Source organism: Eubalaena glacialis, chromosome 11, assembly GCF_028564815.1.
Source record: "Eubalaena glacialis isolate mEubGla1 chromosome 11, mEubGla1.1.hap2.+ XY, whole genome shotgun sequence".
Taxonomy (NCBI): domain Eukaryota; kingdom Metazoa; phylum Chordata; class Mammalia; order Artiodactyla; family Balaenidae; genus Eubalaena; species Eubalaena glacialis.
The window spans coordinates 87,603,615-87,617,032 of record NC_083726.1 but is presented as its reverse complement, the minus strand read 5'-3'; the positions used below and the strand labels follow the sequence as shown (position 1 = coordinate 87,617,032).

The window sequence follows — 13,418 nt, the reverse complement described above, 5'->3', positions numbered from 1 at the left end:
AAGTGGCACGAGGGTGGAGGTGGTGTGATGAATTGAGAGACTGACATTGACATATATACACACATATGTATAAATTGGATAACTAATATAATCCTGCTGCATTAAAAAAATTTAAAATTCAAAACTTCAAAAAAAATAATTAAAATTAAAATTAATGTGACTATTTGAAACAAACAAACAAACAAAAAAACAACCTCAGGAAGACGGTTCTAGGCAGGTTCTCTTTCAATGTGGGTCTGCCTAAGTGAGGAAAGTGGAGCTGCACTGCAAAAAACCACCGGGACTCCAATTCATTTGGGGAATTCATGCCAGATGTCTCTCATCTTGAAGCAGCGATTAGACTGTAGGACCATCCCGAAATACACTAGAGATTTACCCTGAGCATTGCTACGCATTTGGAACATCCAATGTCACCTAGGTCTACCGGGGGCATTCAGACGATTATGCAATGCAGCAGACGCAGAACACGCCAAGTCCAAAAGTTGCTGCGTGGAAGGGTGAAGTGTGTCCCAAGGGTCATTTTAGCTACTCTGAAGAGATAGGGAAAAATGTCGTGGAATGATTTTGTAATTGGGAAGACTAGGAAGGGCAGTGGTTTCCTCGTTTGAAAACTAGATAGTGGCGGCCACAAGGCTGCATGATGTTGCCTATCTTTTTTGCACTTCTAGGAATGACTCCGTGACGAAAAATGAGTTTTCTCATAAGAAGCCGGAGATCTCCACTGCTTCCTAGGAGTTCATCCTAAGGCGCACCTTACCTATATTGCGAAGTCAATGTGACCCATAGCCTCAAGATAAACCCCAGTGTTTCCCATCAGCAAAGTTTGGTGTGCAGCTGCCTCCAGGATCCTTGAGTGCATCGAGTGTTTTAAGTCCTCTATGCCTTTTCGGAGATTTAAGACAGTGGCATATGAATTCACTTCCGAGGGAGAACGTGTGTCCTGTGGGTCCCTTGTGCATCTTCCAAGCAACATAACGCGAAACAGACTTTAGGATGAACTCTTTCTACGCAGAGGGAAGGGCAATTAATTACTTTCTTGCTTGCATAGCTACCTTTCTACAGCTTAAACCAGTCCCGGGGACAGGGTTCTAGCCAGTCTTGTGTTGAACGTGGCTCTCCATTTGTGAGGACCTCTAAACTCCACTGAAACAATCCCTGTGACTAAAGTACATCCTGGGAACTCATACCAGTCATCACTGTAGCATGGCGGGAAGGTCGACTCTAGGCCCAGCCTGAAAAACAGTACAGAGGTGGTAGTGAGGGGGCGGCCGCCAGGCCGAGGGCGGTTTCGGGCGGTCTCCGGCACCCGGCGCCCGACCGCTGCCTGCTTGTGGGTGCGCGCAGATGACGTGCCCCGAGTCGCTGCGGCCGCGCCGCTCCCACAGTTCCCTCCCGCCCAGGGCACCAGGCGTCTGGGCCCGACGCGGCCAGCGAGAGGCGGGGCTGCAGAGCAGGCGGGGGAATGAGGTGGAGGAGGAGGACGAAGAGGAGGAGAAGGCGGAAGTTGGAGCCCGGGGAGAGTGGCGGTTGGTGGGCCGGGTGTAGGGAGGAGCGGGATTTACGGAGCGCGGCGCCACAACCTGGAACCGGCGGGCCCGAGAGTGACCGAGTCAAGGCATGTGCCAGCGGAACCGCGGCGTCGGACCGCCTCCTGGAGGAGCTCGGCCCCGTCCAGGCCCGGCCTCATTCCCAGCCCGCGCTTCCTCCTGCCGCGGCCGCCGCGCTGCCGCCGGCGCCGTAGCGCTCTGCTGCCCACCCCGTCCCCGCGGCCGAGCCCTGGATTCCAGTGGAAGAAGGCCATCCCACGAGTGCAGGACCAGGACCCCGCGGGGGACACTGCAGCCTGCGCTCGGTAGGGCCCCCGCCGCCACCTTCTGAAATAGGATGTCCCGACGTGACGGTGTCAGCTGTGATGCATGTTTCAAGGGAAATTTTCAAGGTCACAGCTATAAGTGTTTAATATGCAATGGTTACGATTTTTGTGCATCTTGTTATGAAAGTGGTGCAACAAGAACAAGGCATACAACTGACCATCCAATGCACTGCATGTTAACAAGGGTAGATGTTGATTTGTACTATGGTTCCTAAGCTTTCTCTGTAGAGCAGCCACAGGCTTTTACTTGTCCCTATTGTGGAAAAATTGGCTATACGGAGACATCTCTTCAAGAACATGCAGAAACATCAACAGAAGTGATGTATACAGTATTTGCAGCATTACCTGGAGGCAGTCCTAATCATGTCACGGATGACCCTGCAGCTCGTCTTACTCTTGAACACAGAGCCCCTAGAGATTTAGATGAATCGAGTGGTGTTCGACATATACATAGAATGAATGCTTCACCTTGGCTGGGGATTGGGAGGTCCTGGTGTACGTAGATCAAACATTCATTCCACTAGCAGTTCTACTGGCAGGCTTTCTTCTTCTCGGACTTCATATTCTCCAAGCAATAGGGAAGCCATTGATCCTATAGGTGAGCTTTGATCCCAGTTATCAGGAGTGAGACGTTCCGCAGGGGGACAGCTTAATTCCTCTGGCCCTTCCGCTTCGCAGTTACAACAACTGCAGATACAGCTGCAGCTAGAATGGCAGCACGCCCGGGCAGCACGGCCACAACTGGACACTGCACGCAACGCAACCCGGCATACTAACACAAGGAGTGTCACCACTACAATCACACATTCCACAGAAACAAACAACACAACTAACACAGAAAGCAGTCAGCAAACTATCCAGAATTCCCAGTTTCTTCTAAAAAGGTTGAACGATCCTAAATTGTCTGAAACAGTGCACCAGTCCGTAGAAAGTGAGTGCACAGACCGCACCCTCTTTATTCAAGAGCGCCTTCGATCAACTTTATTTCGTGAAGAGAGCTCGTCCTCAGACGAGAATGAACGGGGTGAATTGGCAGATTTTGGTGCTTTGGGCTGTGTAGATATTATGCCTTTAGATGTTGCTTTAGAAAACCTAAATTTAAAAGAGAGTACTATAGGAAATGAACCTCCACCACCTCCTCTTTGATGACACCCCAATTCACAGACCATGTCCTCTGTGCTGTATTTCCCAATGAATGTGGACAACAACTATCTTGGGTTTGATTGGTGATTGTAATTTCAGGTCTGTCACTCTTGTTTTATTGTGTACATTCAAAAGGAAGAGCGAAAATCTATATGATAATCCTTTCCACTTAACTAATTTTTACCTCTAGCTGGAAAATATAGGTAGCAGTGCAGGGTGATCTCTGCTTCCTGTACCTTGACATGCAAAAGCTTCTGCTAATACTCCACAATCAAACTGAAGAGGAAAATTGAAATATCTAATGAAGCTGCTGTGTGTGATTATGAATATTAATCGATAAAATCTGTTGGGCTGGTTTACCTTAAAAAAAAAAAAAAAAAGACTACCTATATACCGGTAACACTCCGAGGCATTTGGGTGATCCAAAGTCTCCTAGGCCTGAATAGGTCATTACATGCATAATGCTATTCACCACACGCAGAAATCCCAGCCTCAAACGTGTCATCGTGGAAGGTCCCAGTGTGTCCCAAATGTCTCCAGTAGTCAGGAAGAGAGTGCCTGTAAATGACCTGTGGGATCAAATTGGTAACTGGAGAATGTCAGGAAAGCCCACGTTTCCCCCTTTGGAAAGCGACATGGTTTTGGCCTCCAAGGTGTCTCTAACACACACTGCCCATCTATTCGTCACTCTACAAATATTTATGCGAGGAACAGTGAGATTTGCGTAAAGAAACCACGTGCTTTCGATTTCTTTCTTGGAGCTCATCCCACAGCATTCTGTAGCTAATGTGCCAACCAAATGTGACCTCTAGTTTAGAGGTAAGGTGCACATTTTCCCATCACAAAAGATAGGGTGCAACAGTTTCCAGGAAACCTTAGTCAATGGACTGCTTTAGCTCCAGTATTCCTCACAGTGCTTAGGACTCTCGCGTGTGTACTTTTCCCGTGGAAGTACACTGTGGCCCAAAAGCCATCTTAGCACCATCCGGGGAAACACATCTCTGGGAACCGCCCTTTCTGTTCAGTTTGAAGGGCTAGGAGCAGCTTGCTTAATTCAATGGCTTGCATTCCTCAGCTTTCAAACAACCTCAGGAAGACAGTTCTTGGTAGGCTTTCTTTCAATGTGGGTGTGCCAAAGTGAGGAAACCTGAGCTGCAATGTAAAAACACCGGGTCTCCAATTCATTTTGAGAACTCATGACAGACGTCTCTCTAACTGAAGAGGAAACCAGACATTAGGTCCAGCCAAAAATAATGCAGAGATTTACTTTGAGCGCTGCTCAGCATTTACATCATCCAAAGACACCTAGGCCTACTGAGGGCATTTAGAAGATTCTACAGTTAATTGCTCACAGTACACGTAGCATCCAAAGGTCTCATCGTGCAAGGGCAATCTTTGTTCCAAGTGTCTCTTGTAGCTAGTCAGAAAAGATAAGTAAATGTGCTGTGTGATCTACTTTGTAATTGGGAGGACTAGAAAAGTCAGTATTTTTCCCTTTTTAAAGACAGATAGTGACAACTTCAAGGCTGTCTGACGTTAACCATCTTTTATTCATTTCTGGGGATGCCTCTGTGAATAAAAGCACGTTTTCTCATAAGTAGTGGGGAGGTTTTCACCGCTTGGTCAGAGCTCATGCCACTGCCCACCCTAGATAAAGTGCAAAGTGAACGTGACCCCTAACATCAAGGTAAGCCCCAGTGTTTCCCATAAGCAAAGTTTGGTGTGCAGCAGTCTCCATGAACCCTGAGTCGATCGACTGCTTGAACTCCTCGATGCCTTTTTCTAGGCTTAAGACCGTCATGTATGAATTCATGTGTTTGGGAGACAGTTTTGTCCTGTCAGTTCCTTGGATATCTTCCAAGAGAAATAACACGAGACAGACTGTTGAGATCAGCTATTTCTATGCAGTGGGAAGAGGAATTAATTGCTTTTTGCTTGTATAGCTCGCTTTCTACAGCTTTAAAACAGCCCTGGGGACACAGTTTGACCCATTCTTAAGTTCAACGTTGCTCTCCCTTTTTGAGTGTCACTGAGCTGAAATGAATCAATCCCCGTGGCTAAAGTACCTCCTGGAAACTCCTACTTGTCATCTCTCTTCCATGACGGGAAGGTAGACCTTGGGTGAAGCCAGATAAACGTACCAAAATACCGGTAACACCGCGAGGCATTTGGATGATACAAAGACACCTAGGCCTGCCTAGATCATTACATGGGTAATGCTATTCACCGTATGCAGGACTCTCGGCGTCCAATGTGTCATCATGTAAGGGCCCAGTGTGTCACCAAAGGCTCCAGTAGTCAGGCAGAGAGTGACGGTAAATGTGCTGTGAGGTCAAGTTTGTAATTGGAGAATGTCGGGAATCCCATATATATATATATATATATATATATATAAAACAGTCATAAATGTATATGCACCCAACATAGGACCACTTCAATACATAAGGCAACTGCTAACATCTATAAAAGAGGAAATCGACAGTAACACATAATAGTGGGGGAGTTTAACACCTCACTTACACCAATGGACAGATCATCCAAACAGAAAATTAATAAGGAAACTCGAGCTTTAAATGACACAATAGACCAGATAGATTTAATGGATATTTACAGGACATTCCATTCCAAAACAGCAGATTACACTTTCTTCTCAAGTGCACATGGAACATTCTCTAGGATAGATTACATCACGGGTCACAAATTAAACCTCAGTAAATTTAAGAAAATTGAAATCACATCAATTATCTTTTGGGACCACAATGCTATGAGATTAGAAATCTATTACAGGGGAAAAAACGTAAGAAACACAAAACATATGGAGGCTAAACACTACGTTACTAAATAACCAAGAGATCACTGAAGAAATCAAAGAGGAAATCAAAAAATACCTAGAGACACATGACAAAGAAAACAAGACGATCCTAAACCTATGGGATGCAGCAAAAGCCGTTCTAAGGGAAGTTTATAGCAATAAAAGCCTACCTCAAGAAACAAGAAAAATCACAAATAAACAATCTAACCTTACACCTCAAAGAACTAGAGAAAGAAAAACAAACAAATTGCAAAGTGAGTAGAAGGAAAGAAATCAAAAGGATCAGAGCAGAAATAAAATAAATAGAAACAAAGAAAGCAATAACAAAGATCAATAAAACTAAAAGCTGCTTCTTTGAGAAGATAAACAAAATTCATATACCATTAACCAGACTCATCAAGAAAAACAGAGAGAGGACTCAGATCAATAAAAATAAAAATGAAAACGGAGAAGTTACAACAGACAACGCAGAAATACAAAGCATCCTAAGAGACTACTACAAGCAAATCTATGCAAATAAAATGGACAAACTGGAAGAAATGGACAAATTCTTAGAAAGATATCACCTTCCAAGACTGAACCAGGAAGAAACGGAAAATATGAACAGACAAATCACAAGTAATGAAATTGAAACCGTGATTTAAAAACTTCCAACAAGCAAAAGTCCAGGTCCAGATGGCTTCACAGGTGACTTCTATCAAACATTTAGAGAAGAGCTAACACCCATCCTTCTCAAACTCTTCCAAAAAATTGCGGAGGAAGGAAGGCTCCCAAACTCATTCTATGAGGCCACCATCACCCTGATACCAAAACCAGGCAAAGATACTACAAAAAAAGGAAATTACAGACCAATATCACTCTTGAATATACATGCAAAAATCCTCAACCAAATACTGGCAAACAGAATCCAACAACACATTAATAGAATTATACACCATGTGAAGTGGGATTTATCCCAGGGATGCAAGGATTCTTCAATATACGCAAATCAATCAATGTGATACACCAAATTAGCAAATTGAAGAAGAAACACCATATGATCATCACAATAGATGTAGAAAAAGCTTTTGACTTTTCAACACCCATTTATGATAAAAACTCTCCAGAGAGTGGGCATAGAGGAAACCTACCTCAACATCATAAAGGCCGTATATGAAAAACCCAAAGCAAACATCATTCTCAAAGGTGAAAAACTGAAAGAATTTCCTCTCAGATCAGGAACAAGACAAGGATGTGCACTCTCACCACGATTATTCAACATAGTTTTCGAAGTCCTAGCCACGGCCATCAGAGAAGAAAAAGAAATATACGGAATACAAATTGGGAAAGAAGAAGCAAAACTGTCACTGTTTGCAGACGACATGATACTATACATAGAGAATCCTAAAGATGCCACCAGAAAACTACTAGAGCTAATCAATAAATCTGGTAAAGTTGAAGGATACAAGTTTAATGCATAGAAATCTCTTGCATTCCTATATACTAATGATGAAAAATCTGAAAGAGAAATTAAGGAAACACTCCCATTTACCATTGCAACAACAACAAAAAATTACCTAGGAAGAAACCTACATAGGGAGGCAACTATGCCGAAAACTATAAGACACTGATGAAAGAAATTAAAGACGATACCAACAGATGGAGAGATATACCATATTTTTGGATTGGAAGAATCAATATTGTGAAAATGAGTATACTACCCACAGCAATCTAAAGATTCAATGCAATCCCTATCAAATTACCAATGACATTTTATACAGAAGTAGAACAAAAAAATCTTAAAATTTCTATGGAGACACAAAAGACCCCAAATAGCCAAAGCAGGCTTGTGGGAAAAAAATGGAGTTGGAGGAATCAGACTCCCTGACTTCAGACTATACTACAAAGCTACAGTAATCAAGGCAATATGGTACTGGCAGAAAACCAGAAATAGAGATCAACGGAACAGGATGGAAAGCCCAGAGATAAACAAACGCACCTGTAGTCAACTAATCTATGACAGAGTAGGCAAGGATATACAATAGAGAAAAGACAGTCTCTGCAATAAGTGGTGCTGGGAAAACTGGACAGCTACCTGTAAAAGAAGGAAATTAGAACACTCCATAACACCATACCCAAAAATAAACTCAAAATGGATTAGAGACCTAAATGTCAGACTGGGCAATATAAAAGTCTTAGAGGAAAACATAGGAGGAACACTCTTTGACATAAATCACAGCAAGATCTTTTTTGATCCACTGCCTAGAGTAATGGAAATAAAACAAAAATAAACAAATGGGACCGAATGAAACATAAAAGCTTTTGCACAGCAAAGGAAACCATAAACAAGAGGAAAAGACAACCCTCAGAATGGGAGAAAATATTTCAAATGAATCAGAGGACAAAGGATTAATCTCCAAAACATATAAAAAGCTCATGCAGCTCAATAGTAAAAAAAAAAAAAGAAAACCACCCCAGCAAAAAATGGGCAGAAGAGCTAAATACACATTTTTTGAAAGAAGACATACAGATGGCCAAGAAGCACATGAAAAGCTGCCCAACACCACTAATTGTTAGAGAAAAGCAAATCGAAACTACAATGAGGTATCACCTCACACCACTTACAATGGGCATCATCAGAAAATCTACAAACAACAAATGCTGGAGAGGGTGTGGAGAAAAGGGAACCCTCTTGCACTGTTGGTGGGAATGTAAATTGATACCGCCACTATGGAGAACAATACGGAGGTTCCTTAAAGACCTAAAAATAGAATTACCATATGACCCAGCAATCCAACTACTGGGCATATACCCAGAGAACCATAATTCAAAAAGACACATGCACCCCAAAGTTCATTGCAGCACTATTTACAATAGCCAGGTCATGGAAGCAACCTAAATGCCCATGAAAAGATTAATGGATCTAGAGACTGTCATACAGAGTGAAGTAAGTCAGAAAGAGAAAAACAAATATCGTATATTAAGGCATATATGTGGAACCTAGAAAAATGATACAGATGAACCACTTAGCAGGGCAGATATTGAGACAAAGATGTAGGGAACAAATGTACAGACACCAAGTGGGGAAAGCAGTGGTGGGGTGGGAGTGGGGGTGTGATGAATTGGGCAATTAGGGTTGACATGTATACACAGATGTGTATACAATTGATGACTAATAAGAACCTGCTGTATAAAAAAAATATATAAAATAAAATTCAAAAATTAAAAAAAAACCACCCAATCAAAACATGGGCAGAAGAGCTAAGTAGACATTTCTCAAAAAAAGACATACAAATGGCCAATAAGCACATGAAAAGCTGCTCAACATCATTAATTATTAGAGAAAAGCAAATCAAAACTACAATGTGGTATCACCTCACACCAGTTACAATGGGTATCATCAGAAAATCTACAAACAACAAATGATGGAGAGGGTGTGGAGAAAAGGGAACCCTCTTGCACTGTTGGTTGGAATGTAAATTGATACAGCCACTATGGAGAACAGTATGGAGCTTCCTTAAAAGACTAAAAATAGAATTACCATATGACCCAGCAATACCACTAGTGGGCATATAACCTGAGAATACCATAATTCAAAAAGACACATGCACCCCAGTATTCCTTGCAGCACTACTTACAATAGCCAGGTCATGGAAGCAACCTAAATGCCCATCAACAGACGAATAGTTAAAGAAGATGTGGTACATATGTACAATGGGATATTACTCAGCCTTAAAAAGAACGAAATTGTGTCATTTGTAGACAAGTGGATGGATCTAGAGACTGTCATACAGAGTGAAGTAAGCCAGAAAGAGAAAAACAGTTATGGTATATTAACACATGTATGTGGAACCTAGAAAAATGGTACAGAAGAACGGGTTTGCAGGGCAGAAATAGTGACACAGATGTACAGGAAAAAAGTATGGACAAAAAGAGGGGAAAGTGGCACGAGGGTGGAGGTGGTGTGATGAATTGAGAGACTGACATTGACATATATACACACATATGTATAAATTGGATAACTAATATAATCCTGCTGCATTAAAAAAATTTAAAATTCAAAACTTCAAAAAAAATAATTAAAATTAAAATTAATGTGACTATTTGAAACAAACAAACAAACAAAAAAACAACCTCAGGAAGACGGTTCTAGGCAGGCTCTCTTTCAATGTGGGTCTGCCTAAGTGAGGAAAGTGGAGCTGCACTGCAAAACACCACCGGGACTCCAATTCATTTGGGGAATTCATGCCAGATGTCTCTCATCTTGAAGCAGCGATTAGACTGTAGGACCATCCCGAAATACACTAGAGATTTACCCTGAGCATTGCTACGCATTTGGAACATCCAATGTCACCTAGGTCTACCGGGGGCATTCAGACGATTATGCAATGCAGCAGACGCAGAACACGCCAAGTCCAAAAGTTGCTGCGTGGAAGGGTGAAGTGTGTCCCAAGGGTCATTTTAGCTACTCTGAAGAGATAGGGAAAAATGTCGTGGAATGATTTTGTAATTGGGAAGACTAGGAAGGGCAGTGGTTTCCTCGTTTGAAAACTAGATAGTGGCGGCCACAAGGCTGCATGATGTTGCCTATCTTTTTTGCACTTCTAGGAATGACTCCGTGACGAAAAATGAGTTTTCTCATAAGAAGCCGGAGATCTCCACTGCTTCCTAGGAGTTCATCCTAAGGCGCACCTTACCTATATTGCGAAGTCAATGTGACCCATAGCCTCAAGATAAACCCCAGTGTTTCCCATCAGCAAAGTTTGGTGTGCAGCTGCCTCCAGGATCCTTGAGTGCATCGAGTGTTTTAAGTCCTCTATGCCTTTTCGGAGATTTAAGACAGTGGCATATGAATTCACTTCCGAGGGAGAACGTGTGTCCTGTGGGTCCCTTGTGCATCTTCCAAGCAACATAACGCGAAACAGACTTTAGGATGAACTCTTTCTACGCAGAGGGAAGGGCAATTAATTACTTTCTTGCTTGCATAGCTACCTTTCTACAGCTTAAACCAGTCCCGGGGACAGGGTTCTAGCCAGTCTTGTGTTGAACGTGGCTCTCCATTTGTGAGGACCTCTAAACTCCACTGAAACAATCCCTGTGACTAAAGTACATCCTGGGAACTCATACCAGTCATCACTGTAGCATGGCGGGAAGGTCGACTCTAGGCCCAGCCTGAAAAACAGTACAGAGGTGGTAGTGAGGGGGCGGCCGCCAGGCCGAGGGCGGTTTCGGGCGGTCTCCGGCACCCGGCGCCCGACCGCTGCCTGCTTGTGGGTGCGCGCAGATGACGTGCCCCGAGTCGCTGCGGCCGCGCCGCTCCCACAGTTCCCTCCCGCCCAGGGCACCAGGCGTCTGGGCCCGACGCGGCCAGCGAGAGGCGGGGCTGCAGAGCAGGCGGGGGAATGAGGTGGAGGAGGAGGACGAAGAGGAGGAGAAGGCGGAAGTTGGAGCCCGGGGAGAGTGGCGGTTGGTGGGCCGGGTGTAGGGAGGAGCGGGATTTACGGAGCGCGGCGCCACAACCTGGAACCGGCGGGCCCGAGAGTGACCGAGTCAAGGCATGTGCCAGCGGAACCGCGGCGTCGGACCGCCTCCTGGAGGAGCTCGGCCCCGTCCAGGCCCGGCCTCATTCCCAGCCCGCACTTCCTCCTGCCGCGGCCGCCGCGCTGCCGCCGGCGCCGTAGCGCTCTGCTGCCCACCCCGTCCCCGCGGCCGAGCCCTGGATTCCAGTGGAAGAAAGCCATCCCACGAGTGCAGGACCAGGACCCCGCGGGGGACACTGCAGCCTGCGCTCGGTAGGGCCCCCGCCGCCACCTTCTGAAATAGGATGTCCCGACGTGACGGTGTCAGCTGTGATGCATGTTTCAAGGGAAATTTTCAAGGTCACAGCTATAAGTGTTTAATATGCAACGGTTACGATTTTTGTGCATCTTGTTATGAAAGTGGTGCAACAAGAACAAGGCATACAACTGACCATCCAATGCACTGCATGTTAACAAGGGTAGATGTTGATTTGTACTATGGTTCCTAAGCTTTCTCTGTAGAGCAGCCACAGGCTTTTACTTGTCCCTATTGTGGAAAAATTGGCTATACGGAGACATCTCTTCAAGAACATGCAGAAACATCAACAGAAGTGATGTATACAGTATTTGCAGCATTACCTGGAGGCAGTCCTAATCATGTCACGGATGACCCTGCAGCTCGTCTTACTCTTGAACACAGAGCCCCTAGAGATTTAGATGAATCGAGTGGTGTTCGACATATACATAGAATGAATGCTTCACCTTGGCTGGGGATTGGGAGGTCCTGGTGTACGTAGATCAAACATTCATTCCACTAGCAGTTCTACTGGCAGGCTTTCTTCTTCTCGGACTTCATATTCTCCAAGCAATAGGGAAGCCATTGATCCTATAGGTGAGCTTTGATCCCAGTTATCAGGAGTGAGACGTTCCGCAGGGGGACAGCTTAATTCCTCTGGCCCTTCCGCTTCGCAGTTACAACAACTGCAGATACAGCTGCAGCTAGAATGGCAGCACGCCCGGGCAGCACGGCCACAACTGGACACTGCACGCAATGCAAACCGGCATACTAACACAAGGAGTGTCACCACTACAATCACACATTCCACAGAAACAAACAACACAACTAACACAGAAAGCAGTCAGCAAACTATCCAGAATTCCCAGTTTCTTCTAAAAAGGTTGAACGATCCTAAATTGTCTGAAACAGTGCACCAGTCCGTAGAAAGTGAGTGCACAGACCGCACCCTCTTTATTCAAGAGCGCCTTCGATCAACTTTATTTCGTGAAGAGAGCTCGTCCTCAGACGAGAATGAACGGGGTGAATTGGCAGATTTTGGTGCTTTGGGCTGTGTAGATATTATGCCTTTAGATGTTGCTTTAGAAAACCTAAATTTAAAAGAGAGTACTATAGGAAATGAACCTCCACCACCTCCTCTTTGATGACACCCCAATTCACAGACCATGTCCTCTGTGCTGTATTTCCCAATGAATGTGGACAACAACTATCTTGGGTTTGATTGGTGATTGTAATTTCAGGTCTGTCACTCTTGTTTTATTGTGTACATTCAAAAGGAAGAGCGAAAATCTATATGATAATCCTTTCCACTTAACTAATTTTTACCTCTAGCTGGAAAATATAGGTAGCAGTGCAGGGTGATCTCTGCTTCCTGTACCTTGACATGCAAAAGCTTCTGCTAATACTCCACAATCAAACTGAAGAGGAAAATTGAAATATCTAATGAAGCTGCTGTGTGTGATTATGAATATTAATCGATAAAAACTGTTGGGATTGTTTACCTTAAAAAAAAAAAAAAAAAAGTCTACCTATATACCGGTAACACTCCGAGGCATTTGGGTGATCCAAAGTCTCCTAGGCCTGAATAGGTCATTACATGCATAATGCTATTCACCACACGCAGAAATCCCAGCCTCAAACGTGTCATCGTGGAAGGTCCCAGTGTGTCCCAAATGTCTCCAGTAGTCAGGAAGAGAGTGCCTGTAAATGACCTGTGGGATCAAATTGGTAACTGGAGAATGTCAGGAAAGCCCACGTTTCCCCCTTTGGAAAGCGACATGGTTTTGGCCTCCAAGG

General features: G+C 44.3%; 1 pseudogene; it reads left to right on the top strand.

Annotated features, from left to right (window-relative positions):
- The first annotated feature begins 1,884 nt into the window (after positions 1-1,884).
- LOC133101213 (E3 ubiquitin-protein ligase KCMF1-like) lies at positions 1,885-3,019 on the top strand (annotated as a pseudogene).
- Positions 3,020-13,418: the final 10,399 nt, after the last annotated feature.